Source organism: Callospermophilus lateralis, unplaced genomic scaffold (genome assembly GCF_048772815.1).
Source record: "Callospermophilus lateralis isolate mCalLat2 unplaced genomic scaffold, mCalLat2.hap1 Scaffold_124, whole genome shotgun sequence".
Lineage (NCBI taxonomy): Eukaryota > Metazoa > Chordata > Mammalia > Rodentia > Sciuridae > Callospermophilus > Callospermophilus lateralis.
Window position 1 is genome coordinate 1,812,765 of NW_027512424.1, and position 10,564 is coordinate 1,823,328.

The following is a 10,564-nucleotide window of genomic DNA, read 5'->3' on the forward strand; positions in this document are numbered from 1 at the left end:
AGGCAGAAAAAACATTTTTAATTTGGGAAATGTGAAAATCAGAATCCTTTTGGGAGAAAGAGGAGTGATTGTTAATCACATAAATCTACGTTTACAGGGAAGAGGCTATTTTAGTTATTGGATTTAAATGCTGAGTAGCTATTATCATTTCTTTCCAATACTGGCCATCGGATTCAGGAACACCTTATTACTGATCTATATCTTTAGTCCTTTTTAATTTTATTTTTTCTTTAATTTTGAGAGTGTCTTGCCATGTTGCTGAAGATCTTGCTGACATAATAAGACTGGCTATAAATTTGCAACCCTCCTGGCTCAGCCCCTTAAATTACTAAGCATCATTTAACTCAGCAGCTATTATCATTTTTTATTATTGTATGAACAAATGTATCCATTTGGTTATGTATTAGTGCTTACTGTATGCTTCTTTTTTTTCCTCACCATGAGATACTAACAAACAGAATATATTGAAGTCTCTCTGTGTCCTCACATAACTCTATCCTAGCTGAAGTACACAGAAAATAAATAAATGTGTCAGGTAATGATAAGTGATGTTTCAAAAAACAAAACTAGAGAAAAGGATAGAGAATAAGATAGAGTAATGCTTTATTTTGGATGAGATACTCAGCAATCATATTATGGTAACTCAATGTGAATAGAAATATAAATGTATAAGTGGGTGGAATATATGAATAACCCTATAAAATCCTAACTGAGGAAGAAGCAAGTGCTGAAAATGTGAGAGGTATTTGCATAACAAAATGATTGATATGACCAGAGCAGATTGATCAAAGAAAAACAAGATAGAAAATCAAGTTGCAGTGGAAGGGTATCGCTTTGGCTAGCAAAAGAAAATAGAAAGAAAAAAAATGTCAAAGTCAGTTTTAAAACATGTAGCAGTTGCAGAGAAACAATGGTTATGTTGAAAGCATGAAACTAACTGTTACAGATACAAATTCTACAAAGTGACTGACTGGAAATGTAAAGACTAATGTCAGTTAATAGTCCCATGTGATAGCAGAAAGGAAAACTAGATTCCAACTTGTCTTCCCCATAATCCCAAATGCTGGTGTTGAAGGGTGGTTTTGTTTTTTCAGTCTTGCTCTGTGCAGTCATTTTTCCTCAACACCTTCAGCCTGTAGATTCTTTAAGTTAGTCTTGAGGTAAGAAATTTTAATATAAAAATAGCCATTGGGTTGCTAACTCTGGTAGATAAGACGGTATTATTGTCTTCCTATTCTTCCTGCAAAACAGTGAAGATCTATGTCAATATATCTAAACTGAGCAAAGCTATAATACAGAAAGAACTCTGATATGTGCAGAAACTCAAGCAGGCAGGAAACTGAAAAGCAGGACACCCATTAGCACCATAATAGCATTCTCAACAAGAATTTACATAGAATTTTTGAAAGAATACAATTGAAATGCTTAATAAAAATTATCCCTTGTTAGTCTTTTAGAGGCAAACACATATACCTTTAAGTCCATTTACTTTAGTTTTAAAATCATTTTTATATATAAATTTTAAAACAATAGCAAAAGCAGTTCAAAATTTTAAAATGCAAATTAAATGTAATACAGAATATCCCAATGAAATAAAATTTATCTAAAGAGATGATAGTAAGAGTAACAGATGTGTGTATTTTAGCGTTAAAATGTGTTAATAAATTGATAAATTTAAGAAGAGATAGGTTAAGGTGTTAGTTCTCAGTAGTTGAAATATAAAATGTTAACAGAAAGAACAGATGTTGCTAATCTTTCATAGATAATATTGTAGACAAGTTTGCAATGCACATAAAATAAGTCAACAGACAACACACCTCAAAACATTTTAAAATTTTAATAATTTTTGTAAGAACAGAACAACTCGGGGCTAGGGTTGTGGCTCAGTGGTAGCACGCTCACCTAGCATATGCAAGGCCCTGGGTTTGATTCTCAGCACCACATAAAAATAAGTAAGCAAAATAAAGGCATTGTCCAACCACAATTAAAAAATAAATAATAAATTTAAAAAGAACAGAACCTGTCTAACTTTCTACTTTTCTTTATAAAGTTTATATATCAAAATCTCTTTTATATCCTGGGTTTTGTAATATTTGTTGTATTACTAGCACTAAGAGTTTTCTATAAAAATAACAATAACAAAAACAAGCCACCCAATGAGGTAAAGTTAGAAAGAGCTCTGAAAGTGCCCTGTAATCTTATAATGTCCTTGATGATATAGTCATGAATCCAAGATGTAGACATCCTGACCATTCAGCATATCCTTTTCTGTTTGAAATTCCATCTGCTCTCACCTCTTACAGGCATCTCTTCTCATATGTCTCACTTTTTAAATTGAGCACTGAGGAGTTCATCTCTTTTCTTTTGAGACCCCCCCATTAGCATCAAGCACACCCATATTATTTAATTCAATGTGTAAGATATCTTTCCTTCAATATTTAAAACATAATGCTTATATCTATAAAGATAGACACCTGACATAGAATGAGAATACTCCTTGGACAGGGATGTGTAGAATTGTTTGAATGGAGCCTCATACAGCCATTTTATTAGTGTCATCTCTAGTTTATAAATGATTGAACTGAGGCTTAATGAGTTAAAGACACATGGACAAGATCAGACTAGGTAATGGTAACTCTCAAGTTTGTGTATTTCACTTTGAAGTTAAGCTTCCTTTTATATCACTTGAAAAATATATGTGCACTACTTGGGAGAGATAATTACAAATATCCCTACTTAACAAAATATTTGTAGTTACATAGAAATGAAGTTAACATCTAAAAGCCTTCCTGAATAAATTACTCTCAAATGAGTATATTAATGATTCAAATATAAAACCTTCTGTAAAAGAAAGACCAATTTTTAAACAATTAGATCATCATTATTAATATAGAGTATTAAATTTTAAAATTCTCATTAAACATTTAAAAGTTATAAAGTGAAAACAATTCTCTCTTAGAAAATTGAAAGTATATGTCAGAGATAACTTGCAGAATCAAATAAAATGAGAAATTATAAAGAGTTAACTAATTCCTTAACAGATAAACATTTTTAAAAATTTTCACATTTAATAATGCTTATATTAAATGAAGCATGTGTACTTTTAAAGTATGTGAAATTCATATTACAAAAATATGAAAATTATACAACCTCATGATAAAAACTTACTTGAAATGCACATATATCATGTAAATCACTTAATTTCCTCATTTTTTGAAATGGATTATATTGGAATAAATTATTTCACAAATCTGAAAATCTATACATTTATTTTGCCATAGGCAGCAAACAATATCCCCCAAAAGGAAAGATGATGTAATCACCATGAGATTTTTTTTTTTGTTATCTGCTAATGATTTTTATTGATTACATTTCACAATTGAAGGATTACTTTCAATTTGTTTTTTTTCTTTCTTATATACATGACAATAATGGAGTGCATTACATTCATAATTATCTATTCACAGCATAATTTTTGTAAGTCTGTATATAAAGTATGTTTACACCAAATTATTTCAATACACATGAGCTCTCTTATTTTTTGCATTCAATTCTTAATATATCTTTATACCACCATTTATCATATCTCTGTTTGTATATAAGGTATGCTGACAACAAATTTACATCATCATACATGTATTTTGTATAATGATGAGGATCTCCTTCCACCATCCTAGCTATTCCCCTTCTTCCTTCTAATTGTGTAATGAATGAATTGTTGTTAATTTTGTAGAAAAAGAAAACTATTGGAAAATCCAGTGAACATTTTCAGTTTTCAATTTATACCAGGTATCAAGATATGAATATTAATTTCTTAGGGCTGCAATTGGCAAATAATATTTAATTTAAAAACTGTTTCATGATGTCAAGTCACTGTTATTCTTTTTCACAGAAAGAAAAACCAAATTGCATTTATATGAAAAAGTGCTGAAGTCATGTCTAATAAGTGATGTAGCAAGCCTGCATAAATCAGCAGATTCTTATCTGAAAATTTTCTCCACTACTTTTTATGAAGACTACCTTGAGCAGGTTGCCTCCCATCACTGTGCCTCAGATTGCTCATTAATTGAATAGATTTTAGTAATTATTAAGAGGATACCATGAGGATGTAATGATATAAGAAGTAGAAATCTTCTAGTGCAGGCTCCAAAACATTGTTTTGATTCAATAAATATCACCTATGATACTCATAAAAATATAATATTTATATAATCTTATACTAGACAGTTAATTAAAACAAATAAATAAATAATAGTAAATGTATTAAAACTTCTTCAAACACTTAAACTTATATCTGTTTCCAACATAGAAAATAATTCCTGGTGACTTTTTTATCTTAGGACAATGAATTTCCATTTCTGAGGTGGTCCCTTTAGACTTAACTCAGAACAGTGATTTCTGGTTCTAGAGTTAACTGTGTACTCCCTACCTTCATATTGTTTAAACATTTTAGTCATTAAGGACAGAGTACCAAGATAACAAATCTGCTATATTTCTTAAACATGCTTAATGCTCACAAAAATCATAACCTGAACACTTGGACAAGCAAAACAAGCCATGGTAGTTTTTCTTTTTTACTTTAATTTTTATTTTTTAAAATAAATATATACTAGTAGGTGATTACACTGTAATTAATATGCTATTTCACAAGGTAGAAAATGTATTTACTTCCATCCTATTAGCCACAGTCATATATTTACTTGGGCCAGTGGAATGGGAGATTGATGTCTTCCCTTACCATGAAAAATGCAAAGCTTAAGCATTTGAGACACTCAATTGCCTGGACCTTCAGTTCACAGCCTTGAGATCTACTTCTGTAAACTTTCAAATCAGGTAAGATAATGAAATTTATTAAGACCATTAACTTTCCTTTTTCTTTTGGACTTTATTCCACCTGAAAGACAACAATTTTGAGGATTTCTCTTAAAGGAGAATTTCACTGAGTAAAATTTAGTTGTGGTTTAAAGTAAAGTAGCCATATGGTTTGCAGTCAATGACACTGTGATTCCTTTATTGCTGGCCTTGTTACTATAGAAATTCTCCTCTTTTTGCCTTCACTCTTTCAAACTCTGCCAACTCACAGGGTATCATAGTAAAACTCTGCCAACTCACAATTTTATTGCTAAAAAAAAAGAGAGAAAAATGAATTACAGTAGATGGGTTAGAGAGAGAAGATGGGAGGGGAGAGGGGGAGGGGGATATTAGAGGACAGGAAAGACAGCAGAATACAACAGACACTAGTATGGCAGTATGTAAAAAAGTGGATGTGTAACTGACATGAATCTGCAATATGTACATGGGGTAAAAATGGGAGTTCATAATCCGCTTGAATGAAATGTATGAAATATGATATGTCAAGAGCTTTGTAATGTTTTGAACAACTAATAATAAAAAAACAATTTTATTGCTAAAATAGTTGGAATACTGATACTTCTGCATCATACAACTCATCTAGAAAAAATGACAGAAACTTTCCAATTTGACAAAAAAACAGATTTATGACAAAAACAAAATTGTAAATTATTGAAAATTGAAATAAAAATCTTTCATTTATCTCTATAGAAAGCATGAAAAGAAATAATTTGGACAATTAATCAATGAATCTGTTCACTTTTATGATCACAGTACACTAAGCGATTCAATCTGTATGATCAATCAGTCTTGTAAATTGAAGAACACACACAGAAAAACTTTTTATTTGAGGACACAAACATTACAAGCACTTCATGAAAAATTATTTTAAGGAGAAAGGTAATGCAGTACTGGAAATGCTACATAGAATTTCTAATGCCTGAGCTCATCCATCATAACATCATTTTCTTCTCCATTTTTATTTCAATTTCTTTCTTATCCCTATTGTGAGGGGTAGTATAGTGTAATCTTACTTGATTAGTTCTGCTATAACAAACCACCTGAGACTGTGTAATTAATTTTCAAAAGAAATTAATTTTTATTTTATAAAAATAAATTTATTTATTTCTTCATAGTTCTAAATGCTTGAAACCCCAAGATCAACGTGCAAGCAGGTTCAGTGTCTGCTGAAGGCCCTATTCTCTGGTTCCAGGATGTTTCTTGAACACTGTCTTTACAAGTCAGAAGAGCAGAAGAGCAATGAAGGTCCGAGGTCATTGTTTAGAGCATTTTCATAAGGTGTTAACCTTTTCACAAACTGTAAATCTGTCATGGCATAATCACTTCCCCCAAAGTTTTAACTTTTCAATACCACCACAAAGGGGATTGTGTTGCAACTGATTTAAGAGGCACACAATCAAATCATAGCAATAAGTGACCTCAGTGGTTTTCAAAATAACCCTGTCACTGTCATCTGATAATGCATGTCTAAAATGTCAGGATTGAATTTCAGAACTAGTGAGCTAGTATCTTTTCTAATAGAGCCAAGAAAAAAAATCTTTGAAAGAGAAACTAAGGGGTTTATTAGGTAAAAATGTTTTGAAAACCAGTGACTTAAACAATGGTACATGTGAAGTGTAAGAGTCACAGGTATCCAATAGATACAAATTCTCCATAAAAGTTGTCATTTTTGACATTGAGTAAAACTTTGAAAATCAACCAATAAACAGTTGGTCTAGAGAATGATTGGATTAATGTCTTTAATCATAGACAAATCAGCAAAAATTCTACCAACGTAAAAAAAAAAAAACACAATTAAAAACCAAGTATATCTATATCTACAGATACAGATAACCTTAATATACCCAAAATAGAAATCTAAATTATATATACACACAAACACACACATGCACATGAATATATCTATCTATCTATCTATCTATCTATATCTCTCTCTCTCTCTCTCTCTATATATATATATATATATATATAGAGATATATATATATATATATATATATATAGAGAGAGAGAGAGAGAGAGAGAGAGAGAAACATTTCTAATTTCTAATAAAGTGCCAGAATTTAGAAGCATAATCTGTCCCTGTATTTGAGTACACAGTTCAAAATTTATTTCACAAGTTAAGGAAATGAATATACAATATGTTTTAAGCAAATTGAACATTAGGTTTGAAATTATATTTTAAAATACACATGGAATCTTATATTTATAAATATGCATTTATGTCAAACTAGTTGTAGGAATAGTGGTAATATTGATGTTAATATTATATATTGAGTTGGTTAGAGTTAGGCTTACTAAAAGAATATGTGTATCAAATATGTATATATATAAGAATGTACATGTGAAAACATGTATGAAAACACATGGATATATGTGTTATAAAACAGAAAATTAAATAGGGTGAATCATATGAATATATTTTTTTCACTTGGGGAGAGTGGATATATAATAAAGTGAATATATACCAATTTAAACACTAATAAATAAACCATTCCTAATTGAAAATATAAGTCAAAGAACACATCACATCTTATATGAATATACATGCACTTATGTTAAATTAGGTACAGTTACAGTAGTCACATTAGGGTTAATAATAAATACTGAAGGGTTTAGGGTTAATGTTTAGGTTAATGAATATATACATCAGGAAATATGAATATTTCTAAGATGTTCTTGTGGTCTCTCATACTTCCAGCACACATTTCTGTCTCCCCTCATGGTAGTCCAGGTAGGATATAAAACAAGATAGCAACCAGAACTCATAGAGATGATAGAACTCACTAAAACCAGAATTTATAGTAGAGCTTAAATCAATCAAATGTAAACAGTTTTGAATTGAACAAGTGTTTGTATTTTTAAGATGTCCTTCTATAAACTTCCACACAAGAATTCTGCCTGTATCCTTATTTCACCTACTCTTCAGCTTTTCTCCCCTCACCTTCTCCATCCTTCTCTTGTGTCCTCCCTTTTTGGGAGTAAAACATAAAATTCCTATAATTTTCTTATTATAGGAATAACCTCCTCTTTTTATAGACTACAGAAGCAAGCAGGGGTTTCCATATTTATATCAAATAAAAAGGACTTCAAGCTAAAGTTAATTAAAAGGGATAAAAAAGGACATTACATACTGCTCAAGGAAACCATACACCAACAAGACATAGCAATCATAAATATATATGCCCCCAACAATGGTTCAGCTATGTTCATTAAACAAACTCTTCTCAAGTTCCAGAGTCAAATTGGCCACAACATAATAATTTTGGGTGATTTAACACACCTCTTAAACCACTGGATAGATCTTTTAAACAAACCTGAACAAAAAACTATAAAACTCAATAACACAATTAATAACTTAGACTTAACTGAAATACATAGAATATTTCATCCTTCAATAAGAAAATATGCTTTCTTCTCAGTAGCACATGGATCCTTCTCTAAAAGAGACCATACATTGTTCCACAAAGCAACTCTTAGCAAATACAAAAAAGTAGAGACACTACCCTGCATTCTATCAGATAATAGTGGAATAAAACTAGATATCAATGATAAAATTTTAAAAAAAAGTGACTCCAAAGTCTGGAGACTAAATAATATGCTACTGAATGAACAATGGGTTGCAAAAATTTCAAGGAGAGAAATAAAAATTCTTTGAGATAAATGAGAACACTGATACAACATATTGAAATCTCTGGGACACTATGGCATTATGAAGAAGAAGGCTCAACATAAAATTTTGATTTAATGATTAAGAGTAAGTTTAGTCAGTAAATATTGGTACTGGGAAACATGAATAATCATAAGGATGCATGAAAATATATATGAAAATATACATAAGTATATAAGTTCCAAAACATATATAAATATATAAGTTCTGAAATATATAAGTTCTGAGCATACGGTTCATAATTTGAATACATACTTTTTACCCCCAGAGTGCATGGATGTTTCATATAAATGAATATATGATGACATTTGCAAGTATACCATTGGTAACTGAATGTATAAGTCAAAATACTCTTAAATATGTATAGTATGTAGCCTTTCATGTTACTTTAGATTTAGGAATAAGACTGAGTTTAGGATTAGTATTATCATTTTTTTTTGGCAATAGGGTTTGTGTTAAATAGTGAATGTGAGTGTCAGCAAACATAAATATTCATAGGAGTGTACTTATGTAAATATGCATAAAAATAATATAAATATTTATGTTCTGAGATAGAGATAGTATAATGTGAGTCATATGATTCCAAATACTTTTAATTTGAGGATGAATACATAACTTTATGGACTCATAAAATATGTATGCAGGGCCTGGGGTTGTTGCTCAGTGTCAGAATGCTTGCCTAGCATGTGTGAGGCACTGGGTTTGATTCTCAGCACCACACATAAATAAACAAAATAAAGGTCCATTGACAACTAAAAACTATTTAAAAAGAAAACAAAAATATGTATGCAAAAATACTATTGAAAATGTAATAGTCAGTGTATACACAGATGTTCATAATAATACATGCTTTTTAAAAAATAAGGCTTAGGTATAAATGTAAGGTCAGGGTTAGTATTAAATTTTGTATTCAGTAATGTTATTTTTAGGAAGTAAATATGTATGTTAAGTAACATGAGTATTTATTGCATAGTACTTGTGAAAATGTTTATGAAAACCTATAATGTTTATGAATAGAAAAAATGTATACTGTGAGTTTTGTGAATACACATTTTTATCTTGATGATGCATAAATATAGTATATAATGAAAACATAATAACTTTATGCAAAGTTAACGTGGAAGTTTGAAATTATATTTTAAAATACACATGGAATCTAACATTCATATACACACAGTTGTGTCAAACTTGGTATAGGTATAGCAGTAACATTAGAGTTAGTATTATATATTGAGATGGTTAGGGTCAGGCTTAGGGAATGAATATGTACATTGGAAAGTATGTATGTTTATTAGAAAGATCATTTGAAAATGTGTATGAAAACAGATACGAATAAATATATTCTAAAATGGAAATGGTATAATGTGAACAATATGAATAAAAGTTTTTTAACTAGAGGATGAATGGATATGACATGTAATGAATATGAACTAAGTTATACTTCTATACACCATTGATTATTGAAAATATAAATAAATATACAAATAACATCTCATAGCAATATACAGGCATTCATCTTAAATTAGGTATAGTTAAGTGGTAATTTTAGGGTTAGTATTCTATATTGAATGGAGTTAACATAGGTTGAGGTAATCAGTACATACATCTGAAAATATGAATTCCTGAAAATGTACTTGTAAACATTGTATGAAAATCCATATAAATGTAAATGTACAGACTGAAATAAGAGTATAATGTGACTCATGCATTAAATATTTTGTAATTCGGGGATGTAAGAATATACCATATACATGATATTTAGTAATATATGTGCAAATATAAAATTGATAATAAAATATATAATTCACAATACACACAAATATTAATTTAAATGTACATACTTTATGTAAAACTTTGTTTATCTATAGAGGTCACTTTAAGTTGAATTTTCAGTTCAGATATAATTTAGGGTTAGTGTTCTGTTTAGGGAATTAATTTTTATATTCTAAAATCCACATATTCATAAGAACATACATGTAACCGTCTATACGACATTACATATTGATTTAAAAATACATGTTCTG